This window comes from Notechis scutatus, chromosome 1 (assembly GCF_049901735.1).
Source record: "Notechis scutatus isolate UNSWTSFEM ecotype Mainland chromosome 1, rNotScu1.2, whole genome shotgun sequence".
In the NCBI taxonomy this organism is placed as follows: Eukaryota; Metazoa; Chordata; class Lepidosauria; order Squamata; family Elapidae; genus Notechis; species Notechis scutatus.
In genome coordinates, this window is record NC_142009.1 from 289,593,827 (window position 1) to 289,614,624 (window position 20,798).

Below are 20,798 nucleotides of genomic sequence, written 5' to 3' on the forward strand. Positions count from 1 at the left end.
CTCCATGTTTTAGTATACATCAAGCTCTTCCTGACTTAGCCCCTAGGATGCTATGAATGCAGTCACTATAAGTAGTTAGTCTAGGTCTTAACAGAAGAAATGGGATTATTAATTGTGGAAAAGCCTCTTGCTTTCTAGCTGCATCCATTCAAAAGCATTTTTTTAATTAGGCAGGGCATAAACTATTTTATTCTTTTGGGTTCTGGTTGGGTTTTAAATCTGGATTAATTTGTCTTCTGGCTTTTTCCCCTTCTGTTTTAAGTTGTTGGCTTTATTCTTTTTGTATGAGAATATTTTGAAATTATGTATTATTCTAAAGGCTTTCTGAGAAGGAAAATATGTGCATAAACATTTTAATAAATAACATAAATGAATTAAATGTACTAATGTCATAATGTAGTCATACATTATCTCAAAAGATGTTATCTAGCTCTCCTTTAATTTCTTTTACAGTCCCATTTCCTTTTCCTTGGAAAAGAGCAAAAGTGCTCTAATAGACTTAGGGATATCACCTAAACTATTATACTAACTTTAGCTTGGGCTTTTCTTAGAAAAATTAATTCAATTTGACATGCTTAACTACTTGGGAAAATGTCTACCAGGTCATTTAATGCTACAATCAGCTTCCCAGGCCTGTAGCAAAATTAAACAGCTGAGCAAAATCTTTTGACAACAACAGCATGCCCTTTCTGTTAAAAAATACAAAACATGGAAATGCTCACTGCTACTTCCCAACACCCACAGTCACCCATTCTATCTTATAATTCAACCTGCAAACAGATTAAGCAGCTGAGTTTGTGGGAAGTATGTTTACTTTGAGCTAAGGATTCAATGACACCTCTGGGAGAGCCACGCAGACAGTCCTACTCATCAGCAGCATAACCAAATTAAGAATTCACAGTATCTTAGAAATCTCAGCCACATCATACAGTCAAGTATTTTGCCATTTAGGAAAAAGTATGTTTGATAGTCTTCATTAAGAGAGGGAATGACGGGAAGAGAAATTATGTTCATTTTTTGGAAGCAATTAACTGATCCTTGTATTGAAAGTTTCCCAGCAGGCTGGTTTTGTTTAGAGTTTCATTGCAACCCTCCATAATTGTTCAAAGAAAGGGAGTAACCCTTGCCTGTCACTTGGTTTTCTAATGGTTTATATGTTCCACTTCCTGTAACCATCCCTGAGACCATAGCAAGAATATAGCTTTTAATGAAACATGGTGATGATTTCATAGTTAAATAAGAATTATATGTATGGGCTTTTTCAATGGTAGCGTGTGCTTTGTGTCTATGGTAGATCAACGCTGTTCTTACACAAGTTATGTTTAAGAAAACCTTGTTTCCTTTGTTGCATTTCTCTTGGTGAGACTTGTTAGGAACTAAACGCAACTATTAAGAAACATAATTCTATGTCATGGCTCTTGGGAAAAATATCATATCTGGACAGATTGCTCAGTGTAAGAATCTTTGTGTCTGAAAAAAAAAGTTACTCTGCTATCTGCACCCAGGAATTGTGTGCATTTCACACCAATATCCAGGACATTCTCCAATGCACACTGGAGAAGAACAAAAATGACTCTCTGAATAATTGCACCACAATGTGAGATGGGGGGACTAATCACTTACCCCATGGGTCAGGGAAAGATATTGTGAGGTCCATTTTTTCCTAACATGACTATGAAAAGAATGTGGTTAAGACTCGGGGGTCTTTCCAGAGGATAGTAAGCAAAGGAAACCATGAGGAGAGGAGAATTTAGCACATGGGTGTAAAAGTGTCAGCTCCACGGATTCTGTCTGAAGGGAATGCCTGGATGACTGGAAGAATCAACCTTGGCAATGGAAACACAAAGCTCTTTTCATCAATTCAAGCTTGGAGTCTAAAGCTGCAGATGGTTACCTCCAGCACTGCCTATTCAGGGTGAGGGTTTATAAAACAGCACTTTGCTGAATACTAATAGATCAAAACAAAGATTTAATTACATAAAGATGGTTTGTTCATTTTTAAATGAGGATCCAGGTCAGTGTCTCAGAAAAGAACTGTATGACTATCTTTTATATGTTAGGTCTATAGTCTGAGGTTTTTAACTGCAAGCATAACATTAAAGTACAGATTGGTGTCTATAGCACACAACAGTCTGTTAAATTGGGAACTGCTTCAAAGCTGGAGTTGCTAATATTTATACGCTTTCATTTCTTATTTTGGTCTAATTGGAGCTTAGAAGGACCCTTCCTGAAAATCTGAATGCTTAGAAATTGTAAATTTAGTTTGTCCTCTCTGTATTTTTTTCCAAATTCAGAATGGGCTTGGTTAATAAAATGGTAAGTAGGAACAATACAGTAATGTTTGTTTTGAGGTGAGAGTATTTGCTTTATCCAAGCATTTGATGACTTTTTTTCCTTTTTAAAATTTAAAATTATATTATATTCTGCTCATTTAATAGTTTCAATTAACATTTGTTTTAATACATTATTTTATTAAGAATCTCTTGGGATTTTTTTACTTAAATTTAGTTTTTAAACCTAGTTTCTCATTAACTAGTTAAAAGAATATTCTGGATGCATCACTGAAGTTTTGTTTTTCATATTGAGGTTCTACCTAGAAACATTTTGATATCATCTTAAGATAGTAATAGATTTTTGTTTTGCAAAATTATGATCTTTAACGAAAAGATCACATTTCCAAATTCATCCCTCCATTTGCTCTGACAGTGGTTTTTCAGGATTTTAAAAGCCTCAAATTCCTAACCAATTAACTATGATGTTGAAAAGACAAAAATTAACTATATCATAAAACAGAACATGTATTATGTTGCGCAGGTAGTCCTCGACTTACAACATTTAGTGACTGTTTCAAATTACAACAGAACTGAAGAAAAAAATCACGTGATCATTTTTCACACGACCGTTGCAGCATCACCATGGTTACATGATCAAAATCCAGATGCTTGAAAACTGCCTCAAATTTATAACAGTTGGAGTGTCCTGGGGTCATGTGATCCCTTTCTGACAAGCAAAGTCAATAGGGAAGCTGGATTCACTTAACAACCATGTTATTAACTTAACAACTGCAGTGATTTACTTAACAACTATGCCAAGAACAATTGTCATATGAGGACTATTTTAAAGAAGTTTTCAACTTATTTCATTTTGAAATCAATGGATGATTATCAGCCAGTTTGTTGTAGCAGTTAAAGACATTGGGCTAGAAACCAGGAGACGTGAATTCTAGTTCTGATTTAGGCATGAAGTCATCTGGGTGACTTTGGACTGGTCACTCACTCTCAATCCTAAAAAGGAGTGACAAACCACTTCTGAAAATCCTGCCAATAAAACTACAGGGACTTATCCAGGCAATCACCAGGAGTCAAGCTTGACTTGAAGGAACACAGACAAAGAGAAAAAGATTAAAGCTAACTGAAAGGGGTTTTGTTTTCTTGCCCCGGTTAGCCAGATGGGTTTTTTTTTCATTCTCTTCTCCTATAATTTCAGTAAGCTGCAAGCAGTATGTTGGTGAAAGTTTCATCTCCTTTAGAATCCCTGAGAACATGCAATATAACAGAGTGTATCACTTGTGATTCTGTTCATTTCTATACTAGGGCTCTGCAGCATTTGTATTTGAATCTGAAAGAATATGAAGGCACAAATATAGCATCTATCTGCAGCTCCTTAAAATAGCTGTTTCTTTCCCAGAATCACTGATGTAATTGCTTTTTGCAACTGCTGCTTCATCCAGGAAATGACATAGTTGCTTTAAGAGTTGCAGGCTGGTGCTGTATTTATGCATGTACCTTGAAGCACCTGTACAAAATTGTAGCAGAAACTCTACACCTTTTTTGTTCTGCAAACAATGGCCCTCAAGTTACCAGTAAGAGAAAAAATATTTAAAACATATTTTATTAGAAACTTAACTAACTTAGCACTATAAATAACCAGGCATTGTCTTCCCACTTTATCTGAGAAACCAAGAGCCTATACGTCAGGGGTGTCAAACTCATGTTGTCATAGTGGCATCACATGACATATCGGGACTTTTATTCCCCTTCACTAAACTCAGCATGGGTGTGGCCAGCACATAAATGCATCCAGCCCGTAGGCCAGGAGTTTGACAGCCCTGCTATATGTCAATGGTCTTGCTGAATAAAATATCTAAGAAATAAAAGTAGTCTGATTGCTCTTCTCATAGTTATTACAAAGAAATTAGGGTTCTCGTCCAAAGTCTGATACAATATCATGTAAGAACACTGACATTGCACAATATAATTGCAATCTTGCAAGATTTGGACTGATTTTTTAATATTTTCATTAGTATTTTATTGTGGGATCTCCCAGATGCTATTGAAGGTCACATTTCCCATGGCTCCCATGCCACACATTAGCACTGGTTTGACACGTCTAGTTTTTATGATGGGCTTCCGAAGCTATAAATAATACAGTAGTTATCTGCATTTTTTAAAAAGCATGTTAGACTCCATTGTAACAACTCCATTCTTTTCATACTTCCTCTTTTTATTGAATGAGAAAATTGGCAAAATAAACTAAACACTTAAGTTTGCCCCCATTGGATCTGCATATTAAGGGTTTCCCCTATATATTAGTTTATTTAACATTCTTGTCTTTAAACGCAAATAAATTGTTGCATACAATTATTTGAGACAATGCTTTTCAAAATTATTGACTGGAAAGAAGCAGTTATCAGTGACTGTTGTTTTAAATCTTATTTATAACTTATAGATTATAAATGTTCCCACATGCTGGTTCTTATACATCTAAGGAGTTCTTCCTAAGAAAATCGCTATAGCATCTACCTCCATCATTCTACTCCCAAACGTATAAAGAATATCTGAAGAATTGTATAAGTCGTGCAAACCTTCCTAGAACCGGAACAGAAGAAAGTCTGAAAATGAAGAAAGCAGGTTCCCAATACACATTATGATGAGAGTCCCTTTAATTGACATATGAATTATGGAATAAGTGAATAAAGGAAAGTCACTAGATTTTATGACAGTGGGTATGCAAACTAGGTCTGCTTTAAGGATTAAGGTTTGTGTAGAATTCAGACTAATACCAATGTATAAAGGATGATTCAGCTGAGAACTTACAAAGTTTGTTTAGGTATTTAAAATTGATTGCAGACATCACAGTTGTTTTAAACCCTTCCAATTATTATTTCATTTGAAACATTCATTTGCAGGGAAGCAGCTGACATGTATGATATAGTTAAAGGTTTGAAAGAGAATCATCCACATACTAAACCAATTACCATTCAGGTATAACTAAGGCTATATGCAAAGAAACATTTTTAAAAGAAAATCCAATAGTTTAAAGGCAAAACATAGTGTCTATGGACCTTCAAATGTTAGTGAACCCCCAAATCACCATCAGTGCTAAATACAGTGCTTTACTAGGATGATTTTATTACTTTGATGTACAAAAATAATATTTCTAATATTTCATGTGATATTTGATTGGAAAGTAAGTAAACTAAGTAAAGACATTTGCATGTTTCTCTTTTGAATCTCCATTGAGTTAGAATCAGATTTTATTTATTACAGTCATAGATCAGAGACTAGAACAAATAAAAATACTCAATAAATATACTATTAAAAATTCTGGAATAAAATAATAAATAACAGATTAAAATCTATTATAAAATCAAGTCTGTCAGTTGAGTTAGTATGAAACTCTGCCACAATGATAGCACAGTTCATTTTTACTGCTACCATCTGTCCAAAGGCTATTATAAGCTTCTTTATATTTGATTTTACTCCTACTGCATCTATTTAATATCTCTGACAGCAGTTACCTTAGATACAATGATTTCAATTACTTTCTGCTGTTAAGAGACTTTTTAAATGTATTTCAAAATTCCACACACCAGTGCACCAGTAACCCTTTGCCAAGTTTTCAATGTTCAGACATGTTTTAAATTCAGCTATATAAACTACATAGACTCTCCCTCTTTCTGTGTGCACTTTCAAAAATAGAAATATTCTGCAGTCAATAATGGTTTTGGTGTCAAATGTTTCTGCGTTATATTTGTTTTGCAAAGCTGAATTATGTGGGATTTTGTGGAACACTTAAGCTGCTTTAATAAACTGTGTTTTACCACCAGTAACACTGAGGAAAATAAGAACTTTTTTCCAGAAATCATCTCATTTGCCTTTAAAAGTGTTCAAGCACCTGTATATATAAACATTGAGCCATTTTTGATCCTTCTCAAGAAATTAATCTTCTTAACAAAGCTACCTATCTTGTTGTGTTTTCTTTCCCTCCGTCTTTATTGAATGCAGTTCAGTGTTATTCTTCTCTGTTTTGTTGCTCTTTCACCTCATGCAGGGGTAAGGCGAGGCATTTTTAATAATTCCAACATTATCATTTATGTTGTATCTTTTCTACTGATCAAAACAAAACAAAAAACCTGAGATATGTTTTCCTGCTACTTGCTTTTCTGAGACTTCTACAAGAATTAACTCTAAAAAACAAGGATGTACTGGGCTACCTCATCCGCCAATTGAAGAATTTATTAACAAGGAAACAACAGAAAAAATAAGGAACAATTAAATGGGTTAAATTTGGGAAAGAATTGTACCAAAATCATTTATTGTTACAATATTTATTTAGCTTACATGCAGAAATGGATTATAAAAATGCTTAGTCAGAAGAAATAGAAATTGGGATTGAATTTTCTGGGAAATCAATAACCTTAGATATCCTGATGATAACTTTTTGACAGCATAAATGTGAACAAGCAAAGTAATCTCTTGTTGAAGATAAGATAGTGGAAAAGCCAATTGGTGATTAGTATTTTTTGGGGGGGAAACCTAAACTTCAGGCTCAAAAATTTACAGGATGGTGATACGGTCTTGAAATTAAGGATCATCGATTACGGAGAAAAAAAGACCATGAAAAATCTAGCAAAATATTGAAATGCAGAGACAACACAAAGACAATGGTTGCTGGGCTGTAGTTCTCCAAATTGTATCGCCATTAGGACTAAATGAAGAAAAAATTATTCGTTTGAATTGTAGTGCTCAAGAAAGTTGTTAAGAATATTTGGATGAATAAGAACAAAACATTTGATATGACATGAAGTCAAATAATATTGCTCACTGGGACCACTAATTTGAAACTTAAAGCTTAGATATTTCAGAGACACAAAGTAAAGGAAAGATCCATTGGAGAAGACTCTGACGCTTGGAGTAATCAAAGTTGAATGGTAGTTGAGAAAATAGCCAGATTACTGCATTATCCTTGTAGCAGTAGAAAAGTAAATGTTGACATAAATTGTGTGGTCACCTTATTCTGACTTTATTGGGCCACAGCAGCAAAACCAGGCAATATTGCCGCCTTTACATAATTTCTTGTGATGCAGTTTTAGGGCATAATTGATGAGTTCCCTGGCATTCTTTCATCTCCCACTGAGTATTTCCTACTTATTTTTTCACAAGGAGATTGGTGCCAAAAAAATCCAAACCTATTCATTAATCTATTGTCAGATATTATTCTGTATGCTGTTATATACTGTATTATATAAAGATACTGTGGTTGATTTTGTCACCGTGTTCATTCCTTAGGATAAAGTTGTAAATTGTGCAAGGATGGATTTTTCTGAATTTTTAGTTTGCTTATGTTTCCTCTCCTGTCAGTTGTGCAATTTCAGTACTATTGGCTAGTTTTTCTTGTTGTTATAAATGACAAGAAGGGGAAAAATGTTGAGAGCTTCACTTCAACTTTCTGAGATTATTTTATCCCTATTTATTGGGGGTGGGGAATGTCTAACAGATAGATACATACCCTCATAACTAGTGGTGGGATTCAATTTTTTTTATTACCAATTATGTGGGCATGGCTTGGTGGGCGTGGCAGGGGGAGGATACTGTAAAATCTCCAGTCAGAGGTGGTATTTACCAATTCTCCAAACTACTCAAAATTTCCGCTACTAGTTCTCCAGAACTGGTCAGAACCTGCTGAATACCACCTCTGCTCATAACTAATACTTGATTAAATGTTTTGCCAAAATCTTCTAATACCTCTTTTCACTTAACTAGGGCTTGTAGAGATTCTATAGCTTTCTGCTTTCTTCTTCACAAATTAACCATCTCTAGAGTCACTAATACTCCGAATAAGTCTTACTCATTTATTGAATGCTCATGTGACATGTATGACCAAAGCCTGCTTTTTTTTCAGAGCCAGAGTATCTTTCCATGCAGAATTCAAACTATTCGTTTTAATCTGCAGGACTTTTGGTTGCTTAGGGCACACTAATATATTTACACATTTAGCAAGTAATAAATGTTTACTAAGTTAAGTACTAATACATACCTGTAGCAGCATACTTGAGCCTATAGATGAAAGTTTAGAACAATTATTTTCAAACTTGACAACTTTAAGAGGTCAAGTTCTATGAGTTGAAGTCTATCTCTTAAAGATGCCAAGCTTGAAAAACACTGGAGGTTCAAACTTCTTCCAGAAGCTCTCTGAATCTATAGAATGCCATTGCTTCTCTTCTTTTCTCAGGGTAGCAACTTATTAATTCCTGTTGCTACCACATACCATCCAAGGGAGGTACTTCACCTACTATCTTACTCTGAATCTCAACACGTGAAAGGGGTTGAAACAGAGTTGTATTCTGTGTGGGGAGCAAGCCATTCCTCTTGTGAATGAGGAATAATATTACGACAAATATCAATGCCTTACCTAACAATTTAATCAGGTTTAAATAGTATGGACACACAGAGAAATATTCTTAACGGCCCACTATGATGCTTTGTCCCTTCAGCAGTTAACCCCAAATTTAGGCATGAGATAGAATCATTTCATAATATTTATTAGAGCTGGACTAGAGCCATTGGAGGCCCAGGCACCAATAATTCTTCATATTTTATTAGTTATGTATTAGATAGTATGTGTGATTTCCATTTATTTTATCTCTTTCCTATTTTGAGAGATCAAACAATCTAGAAGTGTTACTAACAAAGCTATAAAACTTCATCTTAATTTGTTTTTTAAAGCACACAGACACACACATTTCACGTTTTAAACAGATTCATTGTATGTCAAGAAGTGAACAACGTAATGAAAATATTACTTTTTAAAAACTATCTGGGTGAGTCTTCCAGTTTATGTGAACAATGAAAAGACAAAACAGGCATCATCTCATATTTCTTTAAATAATATTTTTCAGTTGCTATTAAGTACTTGAAGAGGTCAAGAAAGAATGATCCTTTCAAATGTAGTGATTAATCACATTACTGGCTAAAAATATCAAATCAGGGCCTATGGTTATCATGAATTTTCACACTGTATCTGAAGGAAAATACACAGAAGGGGAAAGAAACAAAAAAATAAGAAATTAAGCAAATCCAACATTATTAATGACAACTTGACATTAATTATTTAATATCTAATCGCTTTATTTTAGTAAATGTTATGTGTGTAATATGTTATAATGAGTTTTCTGAAAGCAATCTAATTCAAAACAGAAAGTTCTGAATTACAGAAGTAATTTGCAAACTTTTAAGCCAATGATTAACGTTTTATTTCCTCTTTGAATAATGTAGAAGGCCATTCTGGAATTTTCTAAGGATGGTAGAAATAAAAAGTTTTATTGACTCAATGTCCCGCATAATCCTTTTACTTGATGCCATTTCTCTATCCTCACTGATATGATATCCCTAAATAGTTATATTCAGAAGAAAAAACCTTTATACTGAAGCTTGTTTCTTATTCTAAACAACTTTTAATAACATAGTGAACATGTTTGTAATGAGTGTACCTCATAAACCTGAGTAGCTTTCAGATTCCACATAACACAGAAATTGTACTTATTATTCATTTCATTTATAATGAAGATAGATGGGTGGATGGGTAGATATATACGTATATAGATATAGACAGGGGTGGGATTCTACCAGTTTGCACCTATTTGCTAGAACCGGTTGTTAACATTCTAAGCAGTTCGGAGAACCGGTTGTTAGAAGAAATTGCTGGCCTAATCCTGTAAGGAAGGCAGGAAGGAAACATTCTGGTGTTGCTTACAGAAACTGCCTCTCCGTTAACCCTTATTACATTCTTGGCAGGACTAGACTTCCTGTCTCAGGAACTTCTCTGGAGTTTTTTCCCCCTCCTTTGCTGGTACTTTGCTTGTGTGGAGTGACTATTCAAAGTTACAATGGCACTGAAAAAAGTGACATGACCATTTTTCACACTTATGACTGTTGCAGCATCCCCACAGTCATGAGAAGCCAGGTAAGGTGATGCGTGTCTCGATGTGAGTGATATTGAGTTGGCCACACCCAGCCAATAACATGACCACCAAGCCATGTCCACCCAATCACATGACCACTAAGCCACGCCCACCACCTAAGCCATGCCCACAGAACCGGTTGTTAAAAAATTTGAATCCTACCCCTGGATATAGATACACACATACACACACACGTTTATACATCAGTAACATACTAAAAATAAACAAACAGATTTGTTGTTGCACCATTGTGAAAGATTTTAAAGCAGTCCCAAGTATTGGCATCACAAAGTTAAATGATATAAACTACTAATCCAGGAGAATTGAAATAAGACATGGTGATGTGAAGTTTAGCTTAGAGCCATATAATTTGTTCAGTGCTAAGAAGCATAATAGCCTTGTTTTAAAAATTCATAATATGTTAAATAGTACACGATTAAATAATCTTTTCTTAAGCAGTTTTAACTACTTGAATAATGGCTACAGAAATCAACATATAATGAGTTAACTTTTACATTATAAAAGAGATAGATGTTCCTGCCAATTAATGTTTACTTAAATTCTTTTTCCCCAGATATAACAAATCCATGTCATTTTAATATTTTTATATTTTTCATTCCTTTTAGAAATAATTCCATAGCAATACGAAAACTTGGCTTAAAAATGAAATAGAACTGTTAAAATGTTTGAAAAAATACACAAAAAGGCCACTTTGAATATGATAGTAAGATAAAAATCATGACAAGTTTTTAAAAATGTGTTTGAATTAATTATGAAGTTCTGCCAAGTGTCTAGTCTGAACCATTGGATTGGAATATTTATATGATTGTTTCAAATAAAATAATTTCTGTATGAAAATAATTTAATATTTTACAACCTATAAAATCTAGTTGTAGTCAAATTTTCTGTGGCAATTCTGACCCAATAATAAGATTACTTTTGTGCTTATGTTTTATTTTTATAAATCAAATTTATGATATCCATTTTAGTCATTTTAAATATATTCAGTGTTACAGTGACAACAATGGAAGATTCATCCTTTGGGTGAATTGAGAAATAATCATGAAACTTTGATTTCCAAATATTTATAATTCTTTAGTAAGCTACAGGTTTGTTTATTAGAAAAAAAATACCTGCTAAAATAATGAGTGGAAAAAGCACCTAAGACTTAATTCAACTAAATCTTTTGAGAAGTTTGTAAAATCCTCAATACTTGGTATAAGGACTGCATACATTGTAGAGGCAAAACAGAAGAACACAGCATTCATTTAAGATGAAATAGAATATTTGATCAGAATATGTAGAGTCTAGATAGAATATGGTATTATGAGCAATATGCAAATGTTAAAGCATTTGGTATGTTTGAAGAATCATATTCTCCTTGCACATCATTGCAGCACACATCTGTGACTACATATATTTGTTTTTTTTCCCTTTTGTATGAACCTCATGCAAGTCAAGAAACAACTGTGATAGCACCATAGTTTGGTATAAAATTGGATAGGAAGAAGAATGCCTTCTTCCTACAGTTACAATTTGCTTTGGGAATAACTTGTTAAGCATATATCAAAAATCTTCTCCTATGCTGTGGCCATGCTATGGAATATACTCTCTTGTAACTCCTTCCTCGCACAGGCAAAATACATCATGAATTAGACTACGGAACAAAAGAAGAATGGAAGAATGAGTAGCCTGGGATCCGTGGAGAAAGTTATAGTGACACCTTGAGCCAGATAATGGGGAAGGGAGCAATAGGAATAGTGTCAGGATAGGTCAGTGCTACGAATTGTAAATCCCTGCCTTCTCTTTAAATGGAATTTACATGTAGTAGAAAGTATATGGTATTTCAGATTTGGCTTATTTTGATAATCTGCTTCTAATTTGGGTTCATTTTTTTAAAAAGTTAGCCCTCAAAAATATACATGCCTGTTCCCAAACAAAACAAAAAGCAAAGTGGCTTTGCATTCCTTATACATGGTGTGGCCTACCCTATTCTGATTATAGCCATCATCATTCATTTAAAGAGCAAGAGCCATGATTGTTAAGCCTCATTATTTTCAACGAGGCCTGACAGTTTCAAAGTTAAACAGAAGACAGCAACTTTCATCCAGTGGGTATTTCTTTTCAAACACAGACAACTCTATTCTGCCTTGTCAACTCTACGGTTTCTCAAGTCTTCCCATTTATGTTCTAGGTTCTTGGGTTAAGTTATTGTATTCCTTATATTCTAATAGATGTGTGATTCAAATAGTATTGAAATTCATTGGCAAATATTACCAAAGGTTCCTTTGGGGCTTCATGTAGAATCAATGGCCTCCCTTCTGATGGAATGAAGATAGTTTTGTACATATATGCTAATGATAAAAACAACAAGGGACATAAAGAGTGCTGACTTCATGAGAAGATAGGGATTAAGTGAGACATAAATCCCAAAATAGTTACATAGTTAGTCTAATATTAATGACTTGGATGATAATCCTCCAGATCTTAGATGTCTGTTAATTGTTACCTGATGCCTTTAATTTTGGTATGCACTAGAGTGTTATAGATTTTGCCAAAGTAAGATCACAGCACTGAGGAAAAGTACTAATGATCGTTAGGTGACTGATTTACAAGAAAGAAACACCCTAAACTACCGGAAAGCAACGAATTTTATAGAAGTTGAGGACTATAAGGCAGGAAATCATAGTCATCTGATTGGCTGACCAGTTTGGGCAAGCTAGGTAGGTCCTTGGCAGTGTGCACGGGGTGAGTTCTACAGTTACAAAAGTGAGCCTTTCAAGAGGGCACCAAAGCTGTTAAGGAGATGGAATATTGGACTCATCAGCTGATAGAAGATGCAAGGTTGGAGTTTCTCTAGGTTACAATTTCTTTTTTTATCATTGGGCTGTTCTGTGAGCTGATAAGGGCTTCTATTCTTTGGTTTAGGTAGGGTTGCAGGAGGGGTTTTGTCAGGGACATGGAGAGTCAGTTTGCATGTGATAGGATTAGGCAAAGGGAGGTTTTACCCTTGAAATATCTGAACGATAGGAAGAGGGGCACAATTTCCATTTTTAGGTTTAGTTTTTCACCTTACTGAGGCCCATAGAGTATTTTTGCGAAGCTCCAAGGTGATGGAAGCCAATTTCAATAGCATATCAACAATTTTTACTGAACTTATTTTTAGAATAGATTACTTTAAAAATGAACAATTAAAAAAATAACCTGGGGAGGAAAAAGACCCAGACAAATATGTGATGTGCTCCTGTCACCCTAGCTGTTTCCTCAAAAGAGGGTAGAAGGAATAGATGTGGCCATTGACAAGCATAATATTGCTCATCTATGCTTTCACCAGGAATGCTCAAAATTAAATAACTATAAGCACAGTCTCAACTTTGTGACCTTCTTCTACCCCTGTAATTTTTTGAGTCCAGGCAGTGATCTTCAGCAATATAGAGAATATGAAAAATATAATTAAATACATATCTGGCATCATATTCTGTTACTGAAAAACTCTTACATTTTCCGCTGCCTTTCCTCTATAATTATTTTTTGGGTTAGTATATTTATACCCAACTGTATGAAAAGCTAGAGGTTTTCTGAATAATGCTATAAAAGTTGTAGGCAAGCTAGTATCTCCTGAAAAAAAGTTACAGTTTCCGCATATATTGTATACCTCTGCTGTTTCAGCTTGCATCATGAAAAGTGGTAAGAACTATAGTATATTTTTAAGGAATATTTGTTGTAGATCTCTATTTCTCATCTATTAGTCCTTAAAAGCTCTCTGTTTGTGCAATGAGAGTGGAATTCCTTTTCATATTATATTAATGTTTCTGCTTAACTGCCAGGAAGTCATACAAATCACAAAAAGTGTTGTGTATTTAATTTCCTATACTAACGATAGATTCATGCTCATTTTTGTTCATGGGTATTTTTATGCCACATAAAAATTAATCTTCAGAAAAAGTTGTACAGCACAGATAAAGGAGTTCATAATTATTAAAATATCAACCAAAATATGTTCAATTCATAGATGTAGATCAGTTTTCCAACATCATTTGTTCCTACGAACATTTCGAATTATCATAGTATCAAAGTATAAAAACCTGACATCAACCATCCATTTACTGCTGTTCAGAATGAAATAACAAGCTTAACAAAGATCAGATATATTATTTGAAATAGGACTAAAATGTTGCCCTATTGTTTTCACTTTTCTTAATCATGCTCTGATAGGTTTTTCTAGAAGAATTATATACAAAATTAGTTAATCTTCATCTCAGACATATCAGCAACCAGATACCAGTTGGTATTGTGTTTTTTTCCCAAATATAACAACAGAGTTCTCCATAATCCAATATTTCAAAGTGCCCATTTAAACATATATTTTGAGAGGGGAAAAACACTTTAAATCCATATTAGAACACATTCCAGGTTTTTTTCCATCATAAGCTAATAGAAAAATGGATAACATGTGCAAATATCAGCATGAACTGACAGTATATTGCTTCAGCTTTGCTCTTTCCCTCACCCCATACTCAGTATATGAAGCAGAAAAATCTAGAGTTGCAAAACATTCTTATCACTATTTTGTCCATAGTTTGCTATGCCTGCTAAAGACGTCAAGTAGTTACCAGTCATTTCAGATGAAATAGTTGGAAAATCCTTTTAGCAGAGATCATGAAGGGCCATTGTCTGCTGACGCATCAAAAAGTAGATAAATGCTAAAGGGTTGACTCATGTCCCAAAGGTGATTTTTTTTTTCAAAAGGCAATTGGATTTGTTTTTCCTTTAAGACTTTTCACTTTTTATTCAAAAAGCTTCTTGAATAAAGCTTCAGTTCTGAACTGAAGAAGCTTCTTGGATGAGAAGCGAAGCATCTGCAAGGAAAAACAAAGTCCAATTAGCTTTTGAAAAAAGCACCTTTGGGACAACCATGCCCTGAATGACTGAGAATCTCATGGACTAGTAGACTTGTGTGCTTGTATCATTTACATATTCTTCATCACTGCAAAAATACTCATGTACATCATAATGCAGGCAAGAGAGATTATGCAAAGATTCTTGAAGGAACTGCAACAGCAACAGTGACATACTATAGAACTGAATAGTCAAATTAAAACCATGTATGTTCTTAAAAATAATTGGTTTTTACTACATTTGGAAATATGGGAATCTGCAATTTGGGAATATGGAAATCTGCAAGGAAAAAAATGCTGAAATATCTGTCATAACTTCGTCAAATGATGGGAAACTAGTTTTGTGTCATATATCCCCAACCTAAGATGGTAACTTTGGACCAATCACTTTCTCTCAGCCCTAGGAAGAAAGCAGTGTCAAACCACTTCTGCATGGATCTGTCAGTTATCAGAAGACTTAAAGGCACCTAAATAAATAAATACTCAAGAATTGGGAGGAAAGCTGAAGAAAAATGTAATTGCTCTTTTCCCTATAGTATTGGAAATTTGAATTAAAAACCTATGGTAAGAATGGGCAACAAGATATATCAGTACCAGTGTTTACAGTAGAACAATGTTTCTCAGCCTTGGCCATTTTAAGAGGTGGGGACTTCAACTCCCAGAATTCCCCAATTAGCATGGGGAATTCTGGGAGAAAAAATCCACACCTCTTAAAAGTGGCCAAGATTGAGAAACATGGTAGTAGAATAATAATTCACCTCATGTTACCTTCCAGAGATATTGGATTTCAGCTTCCATCATGCCTGGTAAATACTTCCACATCCAAAGAGTATCAAGCTAGAGAAGGCTAACGGTAGGAGATAGAAAGTAATTGTAACCCTATAACAATAGCAATCGTGTTTAGGCTTATATATACCGCCCCATAGCATTTTACAGCACTTTCTGGATGATTTACAGTGTAGCAGTATTATGGAAGGATGGAAGAGTGAATCAACCTTGAGCCCTGTCAGGATCGAATTCCAGAGTTTGCCTGCAATACTGCACTTCAACTACTACATCACCTGTAGAGTTTTTGTGCTAGCATTCAACACTCTCCACCAAATTCTTCTTACTGAACAGTGTAAAAGTATAATTAATAATCACATTTTCAGGTTCAACTTTACATAATCACATGTAGGAAAATGTACATTTCAGGGAGCATCCAATTAAAGCTCATGTGCAGTTGAGGCAGAAATGAAGGCGTAATGCTTTATTAATTAGACGTTCCATGTTTAAGAAGAATCACCACCAGGGCAGCAGTGTATATACTTACATATTTCCCTCCACGTACATGTACCATGAATTTGGAAGTTGTTGCTTGTGTAACGGCATCTCTACAAGAAGCTTCACATACAAAGTGTCAAAATGCTGTGTAAACCTGGAGACATGAGAGCCTGAGATATTGTGTTTGTCACAGAGTGGAAGATGAATTAACACCCTCTTCTGACTGTGACAAGGCTGTAGGTTAAAAGTTTCTTACAAATTGTCTGCATTCTGCCTTGGGAGCCTGTCTCGGTTACAGTAATGCTTTGTTTCTTCTATGACCACCCCTGGGTTGTATTGGTCCAGAGCAAACACTGTCTCTTTTCAGTCAGGACATTCCTAATATTAGTTTCCTTTTCTTCCTCCCCCCACCCCTTCCTCCATTCCAGATTGCAAAGACTGGTGGACGTCCTAAGGAAGAAGATTGGAGCAGGGTCCATTAGGATGGTGATCTGATAGAAAGCACCAGTCTAAGGAAGCATTCACATCTGGAGACCAGGCTGCTTCATTCAGTGCTATGTAAACATTAAAGCTTTAACTTAGCAAACAGTTGTCAGAAGTGGGACACTCCAACGACATTCCAAGCTGAGATAAAATCAAATCATAAATGTTTAACCACTTGGCTGCTGAGATCTGAGATTTATCCAAAGGTATTTGGTCAAATTTACTTTTGTAGCAGATCTATTTTGGTACATTTAGTAAAGCGTGTGGTTGTCTGTGGGAGTCTCTGTTTAATGGTCAATTGTTCTTTATGGAGTTCTTGCTTTTTATTTCTAATTTAATGTACAAAATACCATAGAGTGTTTCTAAACTCTTACATTCTCTGAACTGAATAGAAATTTTTAAGATTGGCAAAAGATGCTGAAATGCAAAAGATGCTGAAATTACTATCCTGTAATCTGCAACTCTTACACTGCAAAAACATATGGACGACACAACTCGACCAGGGCAAAGCAATAGATGCAATCTACATAGACTTCTGTAAAGCCTTTGATTCAGTGGTACACGACAAACTACTCCTAAAAATAAAATCCTATGGTATCTCTGGACAACTGCATAACTGGATAGAAGCATTCCTGGCAAACAGACAACAAATGGTCAAAATTGGGAGCGTCCTATCAAATTCTGTACCTGTCAATAGTGGTGTCCCCCAAGGCAGTGTTCTAGGACCAACTCTCTTCATACTCTACATAAATGACCTCTGTGATTCATATTAAGAGCAATTGCGTTCTTTTCGCTGATGATGTAAAAGCTGTTCAATACCACAGACAATACTGCTACCCTACAAAAAGATCTTGACTATGTATCAGAATGGTCAAACAAATGGCAACTTCAAATCTCAACAAATAAATGCTCTGTCTTACATATTGGCAAAAAAAATCAGAAAATAAAATACAAGCTGAATAGTCAAGATCTTGTTGATGACCCAAGCTCTGTAAAGGACCTTGGAATACTCACCTCTAATGATCTAAGTGCTAGAGCCCACTGCAACTACATAGCCAAAAAGGCATTAAGAGTTGTTAACCTAATCCTACGTAGCTTTTTCTCTGGTAATATCACACTACTAACCAGAGCATACAAAACATTTGCTAGACCAATACTCGAATACAGTTCATCAGTCTGGAACCCACATTACGTATCTGATATTAGCACAATTGAGAAAGTCCAGAAATATTTCACAAGAAGAGTTCTCCACTCCTCTACTCGTTGTAGAATACCTTATGCCACCAGACTTGAAATTCTAGAACTAGAAAACCTTGAATTACACCATCTTCGGTCTGATTTAAGCATGGTATATAAAATCATACATTGCAATGTCCTACTTGTCAATGAATACTTCAGCTTCAACCATAACAACACAAGAGCACACAATAGATACAAACTCAAAGTTAACCGCACCAAACTTGATTGCAGGAAATACGACTTCAGCAATAGAGTGGTCAATGTCTGGAATACTCTACCCGACTCTGTAGTTTCTTCCCCAAACCCCAAAAACTTTAACCTTAGACTGTCTACTATTGACCTCACCCCTTTCCTAAGAGGTCTGTAGGGGGCTTGCATAAGCGCACCAACGTGCCTACCGTCCCTGTCCTATTGTTTCTCTTATTCTTCTTTTATTTTTCTTATATGTACCCATTTCATGTATTCACAACTATGTATACACTTATACTTATTATCTTGTAAACAATTGGCAAATCAAATAAATAAATAAATAAATGTAAGGTGCTTCTAATGAAAAAAGGGAAACCTAGAGGAAAATTGTCTATTGCTAATATGTTGTCAACTGTCCTATTACCTCCTAAGGTGTGTCGATATTTTATGAGTGCCCTATTGGTGAATGAGAATATTCATCTGTCAGACAGGAGCATATATGCTGGGTTGTGTGTTCATGTTGAATAGTTTATATGATTGTTGTTTGCCTAAATAAATAAAATAAAATGGTTACACCAATACTTAATTATACTTAAAGCTGATGGATGAAAATCAATGACACATATATGTGTACCCTACACTATTTCAGACACTATCATGAATCTTAAGAAATGCAAATTGTTCTAAAAAGTACAATAAAACATTTATTCCACCAAATGATGTAGAACACATGATGTTGTAAAACAGCAGATATTCATGACTGTTCTATGCATTGTAGAGACTCTAGCATGGTTACTATTGAAGGAGAAATAGAAAAAAAACTCTGTTAAAAATTCCAGTGTTTTCATTTTCAACTCTCACTTTTATTGTAAAATGTACTTTATGGAATCTTCTGCACATTTATTAATTTTTTAAGATGTATAAGCCTAACCAACTCAAACAGTGTGACTCTGGGCAGTGTAAAGCATAAAAACATTAAAATTTAAAAAAGAAACAAAACTACCACATATACAAAATATAAAATATAATATGATGACCAAGTATGCAAGAAAAAAACCCAAAAAGGAAACTCTCGCTCTATTGGATCCTAATGCCTTTGGAAATTTCCTCTAATAATCAAAGGATATAGGTTGCTTATTGCTTGCATAAATACATTTTTTTTACTGTTTACTTAAATATATAAATATATCCTTGCCCTGGGGCCCAGGTAAAGTTAATAGCAGCAGGGATCTTTAGTCCGATGCCTTTTTGCTATAAGAGTTAAACAATTCTGCTCCCCACATTGAACTCACCTGAACTGGAAGAACTCTTAACAATTATTGGGGTAAAAACTTGCCTGAGCAGGACTTCCTGCCTTTTATGTACCTATCATTTCTACTAAAGGAGGCAGAGGGACAAAATAATATCCCCTCTTTTCACTTTAGTGACAATGTATTAGGGTTCTACAACAAGGTAAGCCATATTGCGTACAGCACAGAACTCAATATTTTAGCAGAGATAAAGCCAGCTAACTTTTTTTCCTTGATTCTGCCTTTACACTAGCAGTCCCCAAACTTTCTTGTTCCGTGGACTGGTGGCAGCAGAGTGGCAAGAGGGAGGGAGGGAGGGGATTATTTTGTGTACGCAACCTAGTTCCTGCACATGCGCAAACGAAGCTTCATACTCTCACCTGCTCAACCACTTACATGATTATGCAAAATATGTTTTTCCCCAATCCCATTCAGCATTTTGTATATAATTTGCCAATATGACTGCATATTTTAAATTCCTGTGGCATCATGACATAATTATAGGAATAAAATGGAGTTTGCTTCCCTGATTAGTTAACATGTTAAGTTGGAAATCCATACTGTTTTAAAGGACAAAATAATGAGGAAAATGGATGGTTCCGAAATGTGAAATATAAATAAATAAAAATAATGAAGATTATAAAATAAAGTATTACATGGGCAGTACATTTTTTAAAAATAGCAAGCAAGGCATATAATAACAAGATCTGGCAATGTCTAAGAGCAGGAAAATTGAAGAAAGAGACGCTAATTCTGGCTGCACAAGATCAAAATCAAATGCATACAAATTCAGAATTGGGAAGACAGCACAGACAGCAACGGCCTCCTCTGCAAATAAACCGAGTAAACCACCAGTGAAGCACCTAGTTAGCTGCTGCAAGATTGTGCAGTCTGACTACAAATGATGGCACAACAAAGTAGCAACAATGGAACATTGAAATATCTGTAAGAAATACCATTACTATTACAAGAAAAGGTAATGGAACCATAAAATAGCTAATAGAAATGAAGAAGCAAAAGTGCTTTGGAACTTTACAATTCAAATAGATAAGAACCTGCCACATAACACCTCAGACTTAAAGCTTATCAATAAGAAAGGCAAAGAGTCTGGATAATGGACATGTTTGTACCTGAGACAGCAGAAAAGAAGAGAAAGAACAAGAGAAAATCACAAAATATAAAGCCTACAAATAG

At 34.9% G+C, this 20,798-nt stretch overlaps 1 long non-coding RNA gene across 1 annotated transcript in view; it reads left to right on the top strand.

The window, feature by feature from the left end:
* LOC148133425 (uncharacterized) overlaps positions 1–17,320 on the top strand; it is a 42,156-nt gene extending 24,836 nt beyond the window's left edge. Inside the window, exon 3 of the long non-coding RNA XR_015746777.1 lies at positions 16,833–17,320. This is a non-coding gene — a long non-coding RNA (uncharacterized LOC148133425). The remainder of the gene's footprint in view (positions 1–16,832) is intronic.
* Positions 17,321–20,798: the final 3,478 nt, after the last annotated feature.